This window comes from Ambystoma mexicanum, chromosome 7p, assembly GCF_040938575.1.
Source record: "Ambystoma mexicanum isolate Mex_15411 chromosome 7p, UKY_AmexF1_1, whole genome shotgun sequence".
In the NCBI taxonomy this organism is placed as follows: Eukaryota; Metazoa; Chordata; class Amphibia; order Caudata; family Ambystomatidae; genus Ambystoma; species Ambystoma mexicanum.
Window position 1 is genome coordinate 426939562 of NC_090939.1, and position 21792 is coordinate 426961353.

At 43.9% G+C, this 21792-nt stretch overlaps 1 pseudogene; it reads right to left on the bottom strand.

The window, feature by feature from the left end:
• Nucleotides 1–832: 832 nt before the first annotated feature.
• Nucleotides 833–21792, bottom strand: part of LOC138525946 (tRNA pseudouridine synthase Pus10 pseudogene) — a 132823-nt pseudogene continuing 111863 nt past the window's right edge.

Here is a 21792-nt window from a genome sequence, read left to right on the forward strand (position 1 = left end):
CTGTCGGTGGATCCAAGATGGTGGGCGCAACAAAACAATGTGAAGCACCTCACGCCTCATCCCAGCCAATCACAGAACACATTGTGTGTCTGTGGCATGACGTAAACCGATTAGCCAATCGGTGTCCTGTCCGCAGAGAAAACAGGGAAATGTGTCCGCGGAGCGGATATAGCTATCACTAATTGTTTTGCATTACGTGTTGGCCAATTTAAAAAAAACAACTACTGGACAGATTTATACCAAATTAACAAAAGCAAGCTTTCGGGACTAAGGCACCACTCCTGCTGCAAATTTGGTGGAAATCCATCCAGCGGTTTGAGTTGTAGGCCTGCACAAAGTTTTTTTCTCATTATGTCTATGGGAAAAAATACATTTTGGGACCATACCTATAACTTTGCTCCCCCTGGACCAAACCTCACCTTGTTTTGCAAAGTTTGGTGAGGATTCATCCAGGGGGAGCGAAGATACAAGCCGCCCAAAAAGTGCTCTTCCTATGGGATTAGCAATTTAGCCATAACTACACAGCCAATACCTTGGGCTTTGTAATAGGAAAATGTATCACTCCAGAGTCTTTACAAATCTTTGGAGAAGTGTGAAACCAAAAACAATACTTTTTTTTTGTTTTTCCTATAATACTCAACATCCTTGGGGTTGGTATTTCATTTAGGATATTTGACATATGATTTGTGTCAATAAAATTTTAGGGAAACATACGCTTGTACAAATCAACATGATCAAAAAATTAATCTTGCAAGGGGTAGGCAAGATACATTACTGAATACATTTCATCTGCATTCCAAGTTCTCCTGTTATCTATCCTCATGTAACACTCTTAATCATCCAGCTGTGGAGGCCAGTCAACATCAAAAAACTCCATATCTAGCAGTAGACTGGCAGCAGTGTTCTTCATTAAAGATCCCATATTTGTCTCTGTCCTTCCAAAGTCTCCATGCACAAATTCCTTATTGTATGTCCCTGCTTGAGTTTTTATTTACATATTCTGTACTCATTGTATGTATAATCCATGCACGGACAGCTAGTGGTCTTCTGTGACTTCAATTCCTTCATAGCATCTAGAGATGCAATATATTCTCTCTGGATGAATTTCTTTGTCCATATTAAGACACTGGAACATTTCCCCTTTTCTTCCTCCACCTCTATCATATGGCCCAATGCATCCCTTTTTACAACCCGTAAATCTCGAACCTTTATTTTTTCTGATGAGTGGTTTATCTTCTGCTGAATTTCATTAATCTCTTGGGTTGTAAATGTTACCTTGTGAGGATTCACAAGCTCAATGGAAAATGGCATTCCTTTTCCTAATGTTCTGGCATTGACATCGTCCTCTTCCAGACGATGAAAACTTAAAGCGGTCTGCTTTAAAAACTTCCATTAGTGGCTCTAAAATGAACTCCTCCACAGAATATTCCATTTTTTGCTCCCCATCTATAATCCATGGGGTTCATGGCAAGTTCCTGCAGTACTTGTTGTATCTTCGGGCAACAAATATTGCAGCATGACTTCATTGAATTTCCAGACCATCACATCTGGTTTCTTGTGGTCTTGGAAGGCATGGAAGCTGTTTAAGGAAATCTTCCTCTTTTATTTTCTCCAGTGCTTTGACAACCGCCTTCCTGGTGAAAACAGGCAGTTTATTCTTCTGATGTCTTTTTGACTCTTAAGGAAATAAACATTTCATGTGTTGCTTTGATGTGCACACTTGCAGCAAAGTGTAACAAGTTTAACTCCACAATGCTACTGCCAGAGAAGCAAAATATTGTAAACATACAATTGTGTGATGTTTCAGATGGTCATGTTTGTCCTTTAGATTTGGATAAGAGAGCACAAGCTCGCTTAGGTCAACTAGAGAATTCCATTTCTAAAAGAGAAGGGCTGGAAGGAGTTGTGAAACTGTGCATCAATGGAAGAGTAATGTTAACCTCTTAAGTGCCAAGGATGACCCATCTCATCCTTGACATTACATTCGTGTTGCCAAGGACGAGATAGCTCATCCTTTTTGACACTTTCTTTTGTGTGATCCCTGCAAAGTGGATCGGGGGGACACCTCATGTAGCCCTCCCTGTGGGCAGATTTCTGCCCTATCTACCCCCATGGAGGGCTACATGAGATGCCCCCCATCCATTTGGGGTGGGGGAGAGGGCCACCAGAAATCTTGGTGCAGCGCCCCCAAGCATGGAGCAGTACGTTTTGCCTACCCTGGGGGCAGATGGGCACAATTATGTGCCCATCTGCCTAAAGGGAAGGGGCAAAACAAAAACAAAACAATTGAAAATACAATGGGTTTTTGATGGGGTGGGGGGCACTCTAGACCACCAGTGAGTTATGTATTGAAAAGGGGAGTGGCCCTCTGGCCCTCGTCCAAAATGGAGGGGGGTATCTCATGCATGCGCAGTACATTTTGCCCACCCTAAGGGGCAGATGGGCACAGTTATGTGCCCATCTGCCTCAAGGGAAGTGGACAACAAAATGAAAATAAAACGGGGTTTTGATGGGGGTTCGGGGGCACCCTAGACCACCAATGTGTTATGTAATGAAAAAGGGGGTGGCCTTCTCCCCCTCGCCCAAAATAGAGGGGGCATCTCATGCAGTTCTCGCTGTGGGCAGATTACTGTCTCTACCTGCCCCAAGGGAGGGCTACATGAGATGCCACCATCCAGAAATGTTGGTGCAGCCCCCTCCAAGGATGGGGCAGTACATTTTGACCACCATGGGGGCAGATGGACACAGTAATGTGCCCATCTGCCTCAAGGGAAGGGGCAAAACAAAACAAAAATAATTGAAAATAAAATGAGATTTTGATGAGGGATGGGGGACCCCTAGAACACCAGTCATTTATGAATTGAAAAGGGGGGTGCCCCCGCACCAAAATAGAGGGTGGGCATCTCATGCATCCCTCCCTGGGGGCATATTCTGGCCCTATGTGGCACCAGGGAGGGCTACATGAGATGCCCCCCAACCATTTGGGGTGGGGGGAGAGGGCCAGTAGAAAACTTGACACAGGGCCCCCAAAGCAAAAAAATAAAATTTAGAAATACAGGGAGGTATTGGGGGGTTTGCGGGCCACCCTACACTGCCAGTCATTTATGTAATGAAAAGGGGGGTATCCCTCTCCCCCCACCCAAAATGCATGGGATGCTCTCATGCAGCCCTCCCTATGGACAGATAGGGGCAGAGATCTGCCCCCAGGGAGGGGAAAATGTGTTTTTATTCAGGGGTGAGGGTCAGTATACTACCAGGGATGGCTTGAAAGGGGGGCTGTGATCCAAGAGTAGCAATTATGATTTGTTTTTGCTGCAGTGACCATAGTTAACACGTGTTTTTGTTTTGTTTACAGCTTTTTCTACGCGAGCAGCTGCAACGTTATGTGAGTACTGTTTTTTAATCTTCTATGGTTCGGGCCCATTGTCAGTGGGGTGAGTGGGACTGGGTCTGGATTGTTGGTAGTATGGGTGGGAGTGGGCTGTCTGGGGAGGTAATTTGATGGGCTAGGACACAATTGCAGGATCAGGCCACAAAATTCCCCCCATACCATCATAACATTGGTGTTTCCCTGGGAGCGGCTGTCTCCCATGTGGGATGACCGTCCGCAAGGCCAGCCTGTACCTCTGGCTGTGCTTCATTACAGATGTCACCTCCCTGCAGGAATCGGGATCTTGCCAGGGCTCCCCGGAACTGCCGCTGGACTTGTGGATGGTCAACCCTTATGGGAAACATCCGCCCAAGGCCAGGGACATCACCCCCCAACTCTCCTGAAGCGCTGGCTGGGCTGCGTTACTGATTTTCCATTGTGAGAGGGAAGGGGACCCTGCCAGTGCTCCCCGCAACTACCACCGAATGTGGGGATGGTCGACCCACATGGGAGACAAGGCACCCAAGGCCAGAGGCATCACCTCCAACCTTCCTGGATTTCTCGCTAGCCTGCGATACAGCTTTTCCCTCTGGGAAAGGAAGGGACCCTGCCGGGCCTCCCTGGAACTGTCGCTGAGCCTGGGGATGGTCAACCCACATGGGAGACATTTTGCCCATGGCCGGAGGCATCACCTCTGAGCATCCTGGAGTTCTGGCTGGCCTGCGTTACAGCTTTTCCCTCTGGGAAAGGACAGGGACCCTGCCGGGGCTCCCTGGAACTTTCTCTGGGCTTGTGGATGGTCAACCCACATGGGAGACAGCCGTCTAAATCTGGGGACATAACCCCCCAACTATCCTAGAGATCTGGTGGGCCTGCTGTGCAGCTTCTCCCACCAGGAAAAGAAGGGGACCCTTCTGGGGCTCCCTGGAACTATCGCTGTGATTGGGAACGGTACACAAGCTTAATGCCAGCTCCAGGGACCACCGGCAAGATCCCCTTCCCTCACCCAAGGGAAATTCTGTAATGCAGCCCAACCAGCAGTCCAGAATGGTCAGGGTTATGCCTCGGCCTTGGGTGGCTGTCTCTCATGTGGTTTTATCATATCATCCCCAAGCCCAGCAGCAGTTCCAGGGAGCCACGCAGGGTTCCGGGACTTTCCCAGAGGGAAATTCTGCAACACAGCCGAGCCAGAGTTCTAGGATTTGTCGGGGGTAATGTGTCTGGCCTTGGGCCGCCATCTCCCATGTGGGTCTACCATCCCAATCACAGTGCTAGTTGCAGGGAGCCCCGGCTTATTGCCCATCTTTTCTTGGAGGGAGAAGCTGTACTGCAGGCCCGCCAGATCTCCAGGATAGTTGGGGGGGTTATGTCTCTGGCCTTTGGCACCCGTCTCCCATGTGGGTCTTTACTGGGGATTGTGGGTAATACATTATGGGGCGAATCACGCAAGTCAGACCTCCGTGGATTACAACAGGTATCTTCTTTTTGGAAATGCATGGGGTTCCCTGTTTACCTTGGTGGCTGCGACACCGCAGGCCCAAATCTGTAGGTTGGCTCCCCAAACACATTGGGGGATAGCATATGGTTTTGGTGGTGTGTTTTGGTGGGTGGGCAGAGGCACAATGTCTGAAATTGTGTTTTTTCACCACATTTCAGAATTTTCCGGGGATTGTGGGTAATACATTCTCGGTCAATTCGCACAAGTCAGACGTCTGTGGATTTCCACGGGTGCCTTCTTTTCGGAAATGCATGGGGTTTCCTGTTTTCCTTGGTGGATGCAACAACCCAGACCCAAATCTGTATTTTTGCTCCCCAAACCCTTTGGGGGATAGCAGTGTTTAGCCTTTTCTCTTTGCACCCAGGTAGGTCCACCCACACATGTGATGTACCTTTTTCATTGGGACACCTGTAGGAATGCGGGAAGTTAGGACATGTGTTGTTGACAGTGTGTTTCGGTGGGTGGGCAGAGTGAAATGTCTGAAAAGTGTGTTTTGTTTGGCAAATTTTGGATTTTGACGGGGATTGTGGGTAATAAATTCTGGGGCAATTTGCGCAAGTCACACCATTGTGGATACCCACAGGTGTCCTCTTTTGGGAAATGCACGGGGTTCCCTGTTTCCCTTTATGACTGCGACACCCCAGGCCCAAATCAGTGGGTTGTCCACAAGATCAAAATTCCTCAAAATCTGCTCTGCCGAAAGACTTGGGGTGATTTGCGCAAGTCACACCTCTTTGGCTAGACATAATTGTCCCTTTTCGGAAATGCATGGGGTTCCCTGTTTTCCTTGGTTGCTGCGACACCCCAAGCCCAAATCGGTAGTTTGTCGACAAGAGCAAAATTCCTCAAAAGCTGCTCTGCAGAAAGACTTGGGGTTACCAGTGGTTTAGCCTTTTCCCTTTACACACAGGTAGGTTCACCCACACATGTGACCCACACATGTGAGGTACCATTTTCATCAGGACATCAGTGGGAACGTGGGAAGGCAGGCCAAGTGGTGGTGGTGGCATGTCTTGGTGGGTGGGCAGAGTTAAATGTCTGAAAATTGAGGGTTTTTTGCCAAACTTTGGACTTTGCAGGGGATTGTGGTAATACATTCTGGGCCGTTTTGCACAAATCAGACCTCTGTTGATTCCCACTGGTGTCTTCATTTCAGAAATGCATGGGGTTCTCTGTTTTCCTTAGTGGCTTTGACACCCTAGGCCCAAATTTGTAGGTTGTCCACATGAGCAAACTCCGACAAAATCTACACTGCCAAAAGACTTGCGGTACCAGTGGTTTAGCCTTTTCCCTTTCTGACCAGGTAGGGGAACCCACACATGTGAGGTACCGTTTTCATCGGGATTGCTTTGGGAATGCTGGAAGGTAGAACATGTGTCGTTGGCAGAGTGTTTTGATGGGTGGGCAGAGTGAAATGTCAGAAAATTGTGTTTTTTTCACAACATTTTGGATTCCCACAGGTGTCCTCTTTTCAGAAATACATGGGGTTCTCTGTTTTCCTTGATAGCTGCCACTCTCCAGGCCCAAATCGGTAGATTGTCTACAAGAGCAAAATTCCTCAAAATCTGCTGTGCCGAAAGACTTGGGGTTACCAGAGGTTTAGCCTTTTCCCTTTGCACCCAGGTAGTTGAACCCACACTTGTGAGGTACTGTTTTCATCGGGACACGTGTGGGAATGTGGGAAGGGAGTACATGCATTTTTGGCAAGGTGTTTCGGTGAGTGGGCAGCGTGAAATGTCAGAAAACTGTCTTTTTAACCAAATGTTGGAGTTCGCTGGGGATTGTGGTTAATACATTCTGGGGCGATTTGTGCAAGCCAGACCACTGTGGTTTCCCACGGGTGTCCTCTTTTCCAAAATGCATGGGGTTCCCTGTTTTCCTTGGTGGCTGCGACACCCCAGGCCCAAATCTGTAGGTTGTCCACAAGAGCAAAATTCCTCAAAATATGCTCTGCCAAAAGTCTTATGGTTACCAGTGGTTTAGCCTTTTCCCTTTGTGACAGGTATGTGCACCCACACATGTGAGGTACCGTTTTTGTTGGCACACCTGTGGGAATGTGGAAAGGTATGACATCTGTTGTGTTTACATTGTTTTCAAAATGTTTCAACCCATTTGCTGCTGCACTTTTTCTCACACCCCTTTCATTTCCTAAATGTGACCTACATTTACTTGCTGCTTTAGGCATTATACACTTTTGTAACCTGCACAAGGCATCTACCATTCAAAAGGTCTGCCTGTGCCCTTTCAATAAATGTATGCTTGCCCTTCCTCACTTCATTTGTCTGTTTAGGCCATAAGCATAACAATCCTGTGTACCATGGCTCCATTTTTGGCTTTTGGTATTGCTTGTTTTGTGAAACATTAAGAAAATGTGTGATTTCCTAACTGGAAGAGTTGGTTAATGTAGCGTGGCATTGTTTTTCTCAAAATTCACAGAAGCCATTCCCTTACCGGGTCAACCATGTTCTCCACAAACCTTTTTTTCTGTCATTTTTCCAATTTTTCCTCGAACTATGGAATTGTTCCTTACATAGTTGTTGCCTGAGCTGTGCAAATCACCCCATCCTAAACTTGGAATTTTGTCTACTTTTCAGAAATGTATAACTTTCTGTCTTCAAATGTAGCTTCCCTAACCTTCTCTTCCATTCCGTCCACGTTCTGGCTCGTTAACATATCAAAATATCTTTTCTTGGTTTGCACTCAACCTGTTCTTGAAATCTTGGAACATGGGGAAATCATCAAAGCAAACCATTTGTTCCTAGCACTTACAAGGAAAAAAACACAGGCTTCTTTGTACATCATTTTATTGTCATTTTCTGAAAAAAAACAAAGCTTCTCACTTTTTTGTTATTTTCTCTCACCCCCTACAGCAAACTCAGATTCCTTGATGGCGTTATGATCGCCTACATGTGGGAAAAAAGGGGCCACATTTGGCCCAGATATCCCATTTAACAAAAAATGTACATAGGATTGAATGGCGACATATCGAAATCACCAAAAAAGACCTTGCCACTGGCAGAGGTACCCATGGCAGTTAAGGGGTTAAAGAGGAACATGAATGTAGAAATTGGTCTAGTCAATGGAGGGATGGGAAGAGTGATCGCATTTGAAACTTTTCCTCACAGTACACATAATGAACATGTTGAAGTTAACTTTGATCATGTAGAAGGAACTCAGTTAATTTATTGGACCTCTACACATTTCATGCTTTTTACTGATACCATTGTGAAAAGAGCACAGTTTCCATTGTGCTCTGCTTATATAATAACTATTAATAAATTACAAGGGTTGACTTTAGAAGCATCACTTATTGACATTGGACATACAGTGTTTAATTCCTTAAGTGTCAGGCTATTATGCACGTCTATGCAAACAGGATGAGCATACTCATCCTTGGCACTTTAAGGTGTCAAAGAAGAATGACATATGTAGGTGTATAACATTTGAAGAATATAGAAGGTTCATTTTTAATAACCTTTGATGAAAGAAAAGTGACTGCTGACATTGCGTTGCACTGAAGCATATAATAGGTTGCATCTACTGTATGCTCCTCACCTGAACCTTGTACCTGTACTTGTGAAGCAAACATCCAGGAAATCAGTGAAAGCACATTCAAATGAAATCAGTCCTTGTAACACTAATAAACAACATCATTTAACAGAGTTGGACAGTCATTCAACCATCACATGCAGATTTAGTAATGACACAGTAGTTGAATGCTATTGTAATGCAGCTTCAAATGAAACCATTGATACAGGTTGCTTCCCACAGCAGAGAAGTACCTTTAATTTCTTAAAATATCTGTAGATGTAGATGAAAATCCACAGTTTACAATCTGCAATATCAATCCGAAATGTAGCAGCTGTTGCAAGTGCAAATCAACAATTTTCTCAAAATACACAGAAAGATAGTCAATAAGTGTTAATGATTGTTTTTGATTTATTAGTGACAGAAACTGTTAATGTAGATAGGTTTTAAGAAATTAGTTATGAGTGGAATCATATATGTCCGAAATGTAAGAAACGTTATTCAACTCCAGATCTCTGAGAAAGATTTGTGTATCTGCATGTGCCTGATCAGAAACATTACACTTTTCTGATCTTGTAATTAATGTATTCCATGATATGCAATGCAGTGACTGTGGTTGTAATTTAGAAATAACACTGCAAAATCTAGTTTTTAATATGTATGTATCGATTATGTTTTAAAAAAGTATTCCAATTAAAATTAATATCTAACTCAAACGGCTTGTTTGTTAAATGTATAACTATATTCTATGGGCAGTGTGAAGTTTTCAGAAAAGTCAGAGGTTTTCAAAAAAGTTGGATAATCTATTCAGTCAATAAACCATGCATGTTTTTTTTTATTTTGTATGGCAGTTTTAAGAAAATTGAGTTCAGCTTCTTAGGTGTGTAGGTGGTGAGAAAAAGGATGCACACCAAATCATGAAAGAAGTTATGAAATGGCAATGTAGGTATCATTTTTATAATTTATAATTAATGTTGATATAGTAAAAAAAGTTATCCACCACTACGTAGTGCTAACAGAAGTTTATACACTATTTTGTAGTTTTACATTTTTTAAATATGATGTGCACGATATGAAATGTCATTATGAACTTCTCTTGTGTGTAGGTGGCCAAAGGGCAAACACAGATTTTTATAAGAAGTATGGAAATTATATGTGTTCTGTTATTAGTGTTTTTTTTGCTAAGTGTTAATATATTTAGACAGAAATGTTTGTATTGTCTAGCTATTATTTGAAATATAGGTATGACTATACTATAAAAAGATTAATACTCAAAATAATGTTGCAGAGTTGGCATACCTTCATTTATTCATTTGTAAAACTGGAGACATAGTTATGTTACATGTCTTGGTTTCATGGAGAAGGTTGCACAAAGTAATCTGTACATTTCTCATCATGTAGTATAAAGTAATGTTTTTATAGTATTGTAACATCTGGGCATGGTAGTGAAAAGTGTTTTTTCGAATTTGATGATGCAAAAACTAGTTTGTAATGACCTAAATGTTAAATATTTAAAATAACAAAAGAGAGCAGTTTTTTTCTCCCACGAGAATTTTTTTCCCATTATAACATTATTAATGAAAACAACCTGTTAATGGTTGTCAACTTGGAATACAATCAGTATTCTTTTAGTATCATCATCAGAAATAAAACATAAATAATGTTGTATTCATTTTGTTATGATGTACACCAGAGGACCACTCTGTTTGTGATAGTGCGTGGGATAAATGGCTTTTAACATTAATGTGAAGTACATTTTATTGTCTTTACTCGTTTTTTATTTGGAAGAAAGAGGCGAATATGTATTATGGTATTTGGTAACACTTTTGAGAAATATATATGTGTAATGCATTCATGTGCATACAAACAGTAGAATATGTTTTATTAATATTATTTCTAGCCATGGCTACAGCATCAGCCAATGAATCGCAGGTTTTTTCTTGAGGACTGACTGGAGTAAGTTTATTCGTGGCTAAACAGTTTCCCCTGTTAACCACAGCTACAGACAACAATTGGGAATTTTGAGTACTGAAACTGCATAAAATAATTTACAACAGATATTGTAATATATTTTTGCAGTCTGTGTTCAACTGTATCTATTCTTGTAAGGATTAAGCATATAACAAAGGGAATTAAAATGAAAAGAAACATATTTTTAAGTTTTTTTTTTTTTAATGGTGGAACAATAACAGCCACTTAAAAAATAAAAATGACGACGGCAGGTAATCTGGTGTCGTGCGATTGACTTCTGCCATTCTTTATATGTGGTATCTTCCTTGACTACCCATTTGCAGCATTTTGTACACATGACTTTCATCATGGTTAGATTGGGTGTTGGTAAGAGTTTGTGTAGTGGATACAACTGCTGATGTAGAGGCCTCATTTCCAGTTGAAGTTGTTGATGCACTGGTGAATGAGGGATGGATGTTCTATGGGGTGTGCAGTTCTGAGGGGGGTGCTGATCGCCTTCTATGCAAGGAATCGGCCTCATGCATTTTCCTTTCTTGATGTTTATGTGCTTTTCAGTATTCGTCATCCACCTCATCCCAATGGTCTCTCATTAGATGATGTTACTGATGTTCCTAGGCTTTGAGATGGAACATCAGAAGGCCCACGGCATTGTCTTATTACAGAAGGAGCAGAGTACCTCCTCTGCCTCTTTTCTGGAGCAGTGTTCCTTCACTTTGAAGAAGTGCCAACTGTCAGCTGTTTTTTTCATTCTTGTGTGCTTCTACCTTGATGATGATGGATTGTGACCCAAATGATGATGTCTTCACTACTCGTACTCTCATATTAGGACATGTTTGAATAACTTAGTAGTAAGGAAAAAGTAACATTTTCAAAAAGACAAGACGATAATGACAATGCTGCAAAAAGAAAATGCTTTAAAACAAAGAAAAAATACTAACACAAAAAATACACAAACTGAACAAATCAGAGTACAAAGGGAAATAGGATTAAGGTAATTTAACAGGTAAAGTGCCAAACGTGCTTGCAGTTACAAGGCAACCCTTTCACTAGCAAGTACTAAAATAATGATAATTGTGAAGTTGTTTTTTGTGGGTGTGGTGATTATTCGTGGTTACAGACGACTGCGCCGTCTGATTGGACAGTCTCATATGTGCAGATGTCATCAAACGGCGTGGGCGTAGCCATGTCAATATATTGCATCGTTTGATTGGCTCATTCTATGATGCGCATACAAGTCATGTCTTGGCTCGGAGCCGCAGTGCATGATTTCATTGGTTGGTGGATCATGTGTGAAGATTGGTAGGCACGTTAAATGAGATTGACATCCTCTTGGCTCATTTTTGCATGTGTGGGTTACGTCATACGGCATTAAAGTCATGGGTAGGTGCGTAGCCGCAGCGCATGATATGATTGCCTGGCATATTAGGCACAAAGATACGTAGCCACGTTGAAGGATGTCAACGTCTATTGGCTCATTTCGAACACACAGGTAACTCCCCAATCATTGCTGCATGTAGCCGCGTATGCATACTTAGTAGGGGTTGCTATAAAACCTTTTTTTAAATATATAAATCTACATATGTATGGGCAGTAGTCTTGTACATATTCATTTTAAATTGAGTGTAGTCTTTCTACACAGTTATTGTAACACTTTAATAACATCATGAACAATACATATACATGTAAATCATTAAAAAAGTTAAGTACATTTGCAAATACATTTTTTGTAACAACAGTTTTTTTTTTGGGGAGAATGTAGTTGCACAATTGCTTTGTTAATTATGTATGGAATAATACAGTCTTGACATTCAAGGAAAACACTTTATTTGCACTGACATTAAGGTGAACAATTTATTGTAACAAAAACCCTTGAAATTCTAGAAAAAAACTTTAGTTGCAAGGACGTTAAAGTGAGAAACTAATGCAACAAAACCCTGGAAATTCAGCTAAAGCCACCTTAACTTCGCACCCCCTGTTGTGCAAACTATGACCACAATGATGACATCACAGATCACATCACTGATGACATCACTAATTAAATGGTGCATGAAAACAATGATGACATTACAAATCACATCACTTATGCCATCATTGGTGACAACACTAATGTCATTGTATATAACTGATTACATCAATAATGGCATTAGACAAAACATCATTTATAAGTTAGCTCATGAAAACTTTGGTTACTTAATAACAATTTAGGCCATGGACCAAATGCAATAGCTAGTGGTTGGTTAGTGTTCAGAAACACCAATGTTCATGGTGAAAAGCCATGTCTAGTAGCCCATCACTGTTTTAAAATATACAGTGGGCAACGGCCACGTTCTAGTATTGTGTTGAAGACCATGACTAGTGGTTGGTTGGTGTTAATAGTATAAAGTGGGCACGGTTGAAAGCCATAGCTAGCGACTGGTTAGTGTTGTGTAATACACAGTGGGCACGGCCGAAGATCATCACTTATTGCATTTTTTTTTTATTTTTAAATATACAGTGGACATGGCCAAAATATGCACAAACTGTTCAAGATCTAAGGCCATGACTAGTGGCCTATTTATATGTTACCATATATAGTGGGCACAGCCAAAGATTGTGGCCACTGTCCGTAGCTGAAGGCCATGACTAGTACCCATTCATGTGTGAAAATATATTTGGCCATTCACACTAACCATGGCTGAGGGCCATGTTTAATGCTAGTCACTGTTGTAATGTAATTTGTGATGTCATCATTGTGGTCATAGTCTGCACGACAGGGAGCACAAAGTTAATGTGGCATTGGCTGAATTTCCAGAGTTTTGTTGCATTAAGTTCTCACCTTAAAGTCCTTGCAACTAAAGTTTTCTCATTGAATAGATAGATAGATAGATAGATAGATAGATAGATAGATAGATAGATAGATAGATAGATAGATAGATAGATAGATAGATAACAAGTAGTGCCCCTTTGCCCTATTTCATCAGGAGAATTTAAGGAAGTTGATGATGCCAATGGGACTGATGAGTAAAGATGATAAAACTATCTCGGACTGATATTTTGGTTATAATCAAAGTGAATTACTACCTGTTTCTTTCATCCTAAGGAGAAGCCATCTATTTAGTTGTTTGACTGTTTTTCATCGCACAAGGAAGACATCCTATTAGCTGCCTGTTTCTAGTCCTTTGTTTGTGGTGGTTGTAAATACAGTCCTATAATTCATCATACAAGTCTCAGTTTCTTATTTATCCCCCTGGCTTTATGACACAAATTCATTGTAAAGCACATGTTCCGGATCTGAGCCGAGGAGCAGGAGCTCCACACACGCGGCCCTTCACTGCAGGAGCAGCGGGCCTGCCGAGGTATGCACCATGGCCCAGCTGATGCCCGCGGGTAAGCGCTGCCCTATCGCGCTAGGCCCCGCATTTCGTCGCTGCATCTTCGTTCCTTTCCCATCAGTGATATTTGCCTGATCACACGAGCCCCATCCAGGAATCCGTGTCCCATGCAGCCCTGCACCCGCCTGGCACTGAAAGAGCATGATTTGTGCTCAATAATAGCTTGAAGATACACGCGGTACCCCTTTCCAAGAGAGCCGCCCCTTTGATGCCTTTAGCCATCTGTGCCTTACCAGGCCCCAGTAGCAGTCCCAGCACCAGCTGATTGGCTACAGGAGCTACTACTCCCTCCATTGGGCGCCGGCAGGCGAAGTCGGCCCTCTCTCGTCAAGGCCCTCGAGGACAAGGCTGGTGCCTGTTCTCAGCCTGTTTACTGCCGACTCTGCCGTCTGCCAGACCCCTTGGACCGCTAGCGCTGTATACTAAGGTAACACTCTATGCCACGCTGTTATTGATCGGCTGAGACTATTATGGATCAGCCTCCAGCCTTGATCGTTGCCTGAACTCGGAACCGCTCCGTCCTGTTACTGCCTGCTAGCGCATTATGACGACTCGTGTAATATTTCATGCTTATTGCTGACATCCCGTCTCTCTAAGCATGTTACCAGCGCACGCTGCCCAACTGTGTTAACAAATCACGTTCAAAGCCCATACCAGTGATATATTCGCAAAGCATCCTCCTCTTGTCTGATTATCCTCATAATGGTCCTCTGAGTACCCCTATAACTGTACTTAGACTGTGATCACCTGCTCGCCCTTTGCCCACACTATTAACTATAACAGCAACCTGCCTGCCTAATCTAAATGTATGTTGTTGAATGCCCTGATTGCTAGTCCTGCCAAATCCAGATGCCTTTTCACTGTGTGCATTTTAGTCACTGCTAGGCCTGCCAAAGCTAGATGCCTTTCTTTTTGCTGTGTGCTTTTTAGTCACTGCTAGGCCTGCCAAAGCTAGATGCCTTTCTTTTTGCTGTGTGCACTTTAGTCACTGTCAGGTCTGCCAAAGCTAGATGCCTTTCTTTTTGCTGTGTGCATTTTAGTCACTGCTAGGCCTGCCAAAGCTAGATGCCTTTCTTTTTGCTGTGTGCTTTTTAGTCACTGCTAGGCCTGCCAAAGCTAGATGCCTTTCTTTTTGCTGTGTGTACTTTAGTCACTGTCAGGTCTGCCAAAGCTAGATGCCTTTCTTTTTGCTGTGTGCATTTTAGTCACTACTAGGAATGCCAAAACTAGATATCCCGTGCTGTGTGCACTTTAGTCACTGTCAGGTCTGCCAAAGCTAGATGCTTCTTATCGTGTGCATTTTAGTCACCGCTAGGTCTGCCAAACTTAGATGACTCGTATTGTGTGCATTTTAGGCACTGTTAGGACTGCCAAATATAGATGTCCCTTGCTGTGTGCATTTTAGTCAATGTTAGGATTGCCAAATTCTGATGCCTTTTGATGCGCACACCCTAGGCACTACTGTACTGTGAAACCCAGAGGCCCCTTTGCTCTCTGCCACCGTCCATTATGTGCACCCTTAAGACTTGCCTCATATACTCACTCTGCTCCCTCCTCTGGACCATACTAACTATTACCACAACAATGGCCCAGACCAACACCACTCTATGCAACCTGCAAGAGAGAAATATGCAGCTTAGAGCTAGACTGCCACGTCTCTATGACATTAAAAATAAAATAACTATTCCTCCAGGTTCCAGTCTAATTCTGACTGCTCCCAACTGCAACCTGTCTGCCCTAACTGTAGATAGACGACCCAAAATACAAACAGACCGCCCGCAGGTCCAGAAGAAGCCTAAGCTTCCCTCTCCTAGAATCATACAAGGAAAAACTACATCCTCTACCTTGTCAGGAGCCCTCATCAACGCAAGATCCCTCGTAGCACACAACACGGAAATTGCTGACATACTTGCCTCAGACAATCTAGATCTTTTTGTGATCACTGAGACATGGCTCCATGATGCCGCAGGTCCCGCACTCATGATTGCCATACCTGACAACTACAACATACTGAGAGCCGATCGACCCAACTCTAGAGGAGGTGGACTGGCCATTATTGCCAAAACTAAATTAGCTGCTAGACTTTCCCCACACCCTGAAATTACATCCTGTGAACTTCTCTCGGCTAAAATTCCTATACAGCACTCTAGCAGTCCTCTTGATATACAGACCACCAGGCCCCCTAGGCAGCTTCGAAGAAGACCTATCCAGCCTCCTCAGTAATATCATCAAAGACTCCACCAGCTCCTTCTATTAGGTGACTTTAATCTGGGCTTCAATGATGCCGAGTATAAACAGGCCCACTCCATCCAATCTATCTTAACTGATTATGGCCTTACCCAAAAAGTCTTAGCCCCCACACACATGAAAGGTCGCACATTAGACTGGATAGCTAACAGAAACTGCACTACTACCATCTCTAATATACTACCACAAACTTGGACTGACCACCACCTTATCTGCTTCTCATCTACTATAGAGCCCCCTAAACCAGCCAATTTGGAAACAGCACCACCTATGCCTACTAGAAACAAAAAAGATATCACGGTTGAAAAATTGCTTCCGCTTCTCCTACCAGATCTTATAGCGAGTACTACCAACACGGACCCAAATACATTAGTAGAGACATTTAACAATACTATGTCCAAAGCCTTGGATGCTATTGCCCCTATCAAAGAACGCAAAAGTAAACAAAAAGCCCACCTTAACTCATGGTTTACCCCCCACCTCAAAGAATTACGAACCCAAAAACGCAAACTGCAAGCTATTTGGAGGCACACACCTTCAGTTGAGAATAAAACACTTCTCGACAACCTTGCTAAACAATACAAGAAGGAAATAATCCAAAATAAAAAAGACACATTCAACGAGAGAATCAGCAAAGCGAATTCCAACTCGAAAGAACTCTTCTCCATCCTTCGGGAAATGGAAAATCTGATCGCTCCCATAGACAATGCTCCCAAGGACAAACAATGGTGTACTAGTATCCAAAATGCCTTATATAACAAAATTATAACTCTTCAATCTAAAATTGCTAAGAAAAAAGCTTCCTTGAGCACCACTGCAACCCAGACCACCCAACTGCCTGATACACCTAGAACAGTTACCCAAATCAATTGCGATCCATTCAGATTCACCAACATATCCATATTGGAAACTGAAAAGGTGATATCCTCTCTGAAACCCTCCAATTGTCAACGTGACAGCTGCCCTGCACAAGTCATCAAGGACGCAGCCAGAGACTTAGCACCTTTCATAGCTAAGCTAATTAACGCATCCTTTAGAACTAGCACTGTACCCACCAACCTTAAAGAATCTTGGGTACTGCCCCTCCTTAAAAAACAGACCCTTGACCCAGCCATCCCCACCAATTACAGGCCCATCACCACGGTACCATTTCTCCTCAAAATTATCGACAGAGTAGCCTACCTCCAGATACAAAACTATCTAGAGACGAACCAACTACTAGGATCACGCCAATCTGGATTCAGACCACTACACGGCACTGAAACGGCCCTAATTGACCTTAAGACTAAAATCGACAAGTTGAAGGATAAAGGTAAAACAGCTATGCTCCTCCTCCTTGATTTATTGGCGGCCTTTGACTTGGTGGACCAAAGCAGTGTTATGCAACCACCTAGCGTCTGCCGCCTACTTCTCAAGTGAAGCTATAGCCTGGGTACAATCCTTCCTTGCTAACCGGACAACGAGAGTGTTCTCCCCTTCAGCTTCCGCGGACCCAGTACATATCACCTGTGGCGTCCCAAAAGGTTCTTGTGTCTCCCCCACAATGTACAATATCTTCACTATATCACCCCCCAGAGTCCCCAGAGACAAGTACTGAAATAGACACTGGGCATTTGCACACCGCCCATCCCATGATCACAAGATCAAAGAGTAAACAGACTTCCGTCAGTTGAGCCTCAAACCCCCTGCCCACTACAGCCACCACCCAATTGAAGGACATTGTTTTGCGCACATACACATGTAAACACTTGTATGTTTTCTTTTTTCTTTCTCGCACATGCAGGTACCGTGTGTAATTGTATTGTTAAGAAAATAGGTAACTAACAGCGTACATTGCCCAGGAGTAGATGCTACCCACAGACGATAACTACCCTGAAGCCCTATCACACCAATTTGTATATCACATAAAAAGGCCAAAGTACCTAAAAAGAAGGAGGGTATGTGTTTACTACACTGCATTTATCTTGGCCATAGAACAATCAATGCCCCATCTTCACCAGCACTTACCTGCTCTAAGAGATAGATCGTTTAGATTGGCGTGGGAGCAGCTCTTCGCCTGGGCACTGAACGACTACCTGATAGGGAGGGCTTGATAACGACAACTAACCATAATAACAAGAGTATTGAGAATTTTCAGGCGGGCAACTTTAACGTCGCAAGAATAAGATGCCGGACTGCAGCAAGGTAAGAGCAAATGCCGGTGAGACTAGCTTTTGTAATAAAAATGATAGGGGTTTTGGTCATCACTGGTCTATTGGCTGCCTCTGTATGGCAGAAAAGTTATGCTATCAATATTATGGCTGCACCCAAACCTAACGTACCCCCACCCACGGCTTCAACAGGTGTTACGTCAGGTGGTACTAGCAACCCTCCCCATAAGGGAAGTAGAGTTAAACGCAGCACATACTCAGATAATAAGGGTATTGATAATTACTTAACAGATTCAGCACACGTCTCGAACAACATGTGGTACCAGCACATGACCCAAATAGGTAAGCAGACAACAGAAGACAGCTGTTATGTCTGCTCATTGATCCCATACGCTATGAGCGCTTCTCGAACATTCGTCGCCACAGAAATAGAAGAGAAGACGGCACGATGTATAATATATCTGGCACTATTCCAAACGAGAGGGCGATTTCAAGGAACGGTGGTGAGAGTGGTGTGGAAAACGCGAGACACATATCCATACGAAAACAACTTCCTCAAGTCATATTTGAGTTACCACAAAAGCAGTTTGCATGCTGAAGGGTTCAGATACATGACAAGTGGTCCTGAAAAGGGAGAAAGGAAGAAAGTGACACTACAATACCTACCATGTGACTGGTACCCCACTGAAGTTCCTGGTACACAAGGGTGTTGGGAAATACCACTGGTAACAATAACAGGGAAGGTATAGATGAACAATAAATGGGACATAGGAGTGGTTGGCAGCAACATCGTAACAAGAGAAAATATTACCACCATAGATGAACACAATAACAGATGTTGGACGATATGGGGCAAGTACGTACCCATGCTGACATGGATGGAGAAGGATGAAGACCCAATGAGCATACTGCCGCTGACTGCACCCAAGCTATGCTACCAACACAGAGGAGATGTGGAAGTGGGATACAACACCAACTGTGCAAGCGTGTTAGAGTTACCAGAGGGGGGAGCAGGAACAGCAGTGTTAATGGACCACTACTGGGCCTGCGGAAATAAGGCATATCACACCCTGCCCCCGCTGTGGAATGGTATATGCACAATGGTACACATTAATGTACCATCACTAGTGGTGCCCCAAAAACATGTGAACATGGCGAACTTCCCCAAAATGGATGAAGGTAACAAGAGGAAGAAGAGATCGGTACAATCTCAGAGGGGGTCGGACAACGACAACAACAACAACAATGTCCTGAACAGGAAAAAGAGACAAGGAGAACCTCTGACAGGAAATTACCCGTGGGGAAGGTCGGAAACAGCACTCACTTCAATCCCACCAGAACACAGATTATTCAGCAGAGCCGCAATGTTCTTTTCATCAATAATACACCCTGGACTACAAGCTTATGCAAACGCTAAATGGCTCCAGATAACCCGATGGGAGCTGATGATGACAATTAATTCAACAGTAAACGGATTCAACGGAATAAAAGAGGAACTACGAGCGGTGAGGATGGTGGCACTATAGAACAGATATGTATTGGATCTCCTTACAGCGATGGAGGGAGGAGTTTGCGCAAAGATAGGACAATCATGCTGCACGTTCATTCCTGTTAACGATGCCGACAATGGTACACTCACCGAAGCAGTATCACAACTGGCCCAGATGCACTCAAAATGATGGAAGAAAGTAAAGGAGTGAAGAAGGATGACAGCTGGTTTTCATTGTTATGGTCATGGATGCCATCATGGCTGTCGGACGGGCTGAAGATTATAGTTGGATGTATAATACTGGCTGGAGCTGCACTGATTATAATAAGGTTCTGGAAGCCCCGGAAGGCACGTACTACAGACAAAATGATCGAAATGGTTGGTATGCACCCCTTGATGCCAACTGATGATGACCAGCACACAGACACCATAATAAAGGAAAGAGAGAGACTGCGCAAACAGATCATCACCAACCACCTGGACTCACCATCGGTAAAGCTCCAAAATACAAGAAATCCGAGAAGCTACATCGGGAGATGGGTATACTGCACACCGGGAGGAAGTTGTGTTTATATGTATTGGTCATTTGAGGACCATGTCAACCCCTGTGGACACCTGGGAGGAGTAACCAAAATATGGAGAGTAAGAGGAGATAAAGAAAAGAATATGTTTGTGGTCGACAAGTCGACCAGAGGGGGGACTGAAGTGGGAGAATGGGAGAAAAGACTCCCCCCAATCTCCTCGCGCCCCTGGCCTAGAGGATCACGACCCAGACACCCACCACGAGATGAATTTGCCTATCTACCAGACGACCAAATACCTTGGTATAGAAACATACGGATGTGCCCACCAGCCTGCCCAACAGCCTGCCCTGCTCAAGCCGACACCTGTGGCATGGATGAACTCGACTAAGCCCTTCAACAGTAAGGAAATACATCATTAGAGATGCCATGACGACCTAGCCAACTGTCAAGACCACCCGTGCAACCATGCACACTGGACACCCCCACACCAATCCACACGAAGAACATACTCAGTGCTATGATGTAGGTGATGGACACACCCACTGACGCGCATCTTTATTATTTTTCACATAGGTTTTTCGAAATGCAGAAATGCAAGACGCACAAAGCACTCATCTAAATGCTTGCTGACGCTTCTCCTGACCCTTGCATTGTGATGAAAATACAACAAAGACATGATACCGCCCATGAAGCAATGTGATACCACAACTTAAGTGCTGTGCATTAAACATCCCCACCTATGCATCAGGCCCAAGTAGGCCGCAAGCAAGAGCCTCCACGAACATTGGACGAGCAAGAGTACAATTGCTGACCCTGCAGAACGAGCCCAGCGAGAACTGACAGCCAAGGGAGCGATGTTGCAACTCGCATGCTACCAGCCGACGCCAAGGTCACACCTGCAAGCAAAGCCAGACACGCAGTGGAAAATACAACTTTAAATGTGCAGAATTCTGCCTCAACCATGGTCTCTCCTCACGTGACCAAGCCAAACCTGACAGGGTGCCAGACCCAGGAAGGAGAAGTCGCCTGGGTCCCACGTTTGAGACACAGGCTGCAACAATGAAATGACCCAATGGACACCTACAGCGATGGGAATGGTCTGCTCTCAGGCATATGAGCAAACCCACGCATTGTCTGCACGAACACATAGTTGCATATTGTTGCAAATGACAGGTACACCGCGAGCTGGGAACAACGATGGTCCCAGGCTGGGGGGCTCGCGAGTGGACCAATCAGAACATGGGGCACTCATCACTGATGCCACTAACATTAGCCAATCATTAGGGGTCTTTGTGTAACAATTTTCAAGTATCTAATAGAAGGGACAACCTAAGCATACCACCTGACTGACCCTTAACCACTAACAGCGTTCTCTATACGTATGCTATACTAACCCTACCACTCGAAGAACCAATCCAGAGTGGCGATAGGTTTTTTACTAACTTTCCCAGGTGGCGCAAGTAGCGCGTCATACTAAGGCAAAAAGGGGCCTGCGAGCCCCACGAATTTCGAGAGTCTGGACGGACGCGTACGATCCTAGACCCATCCCTGCCGTTGTTCAATAAACAGCAGAACCACCTTGCTTCTTGTGTGTGTCTCATACTCATTTTTGGGATACGCGGGAGGAGTTGGGGCCTCCCAGCC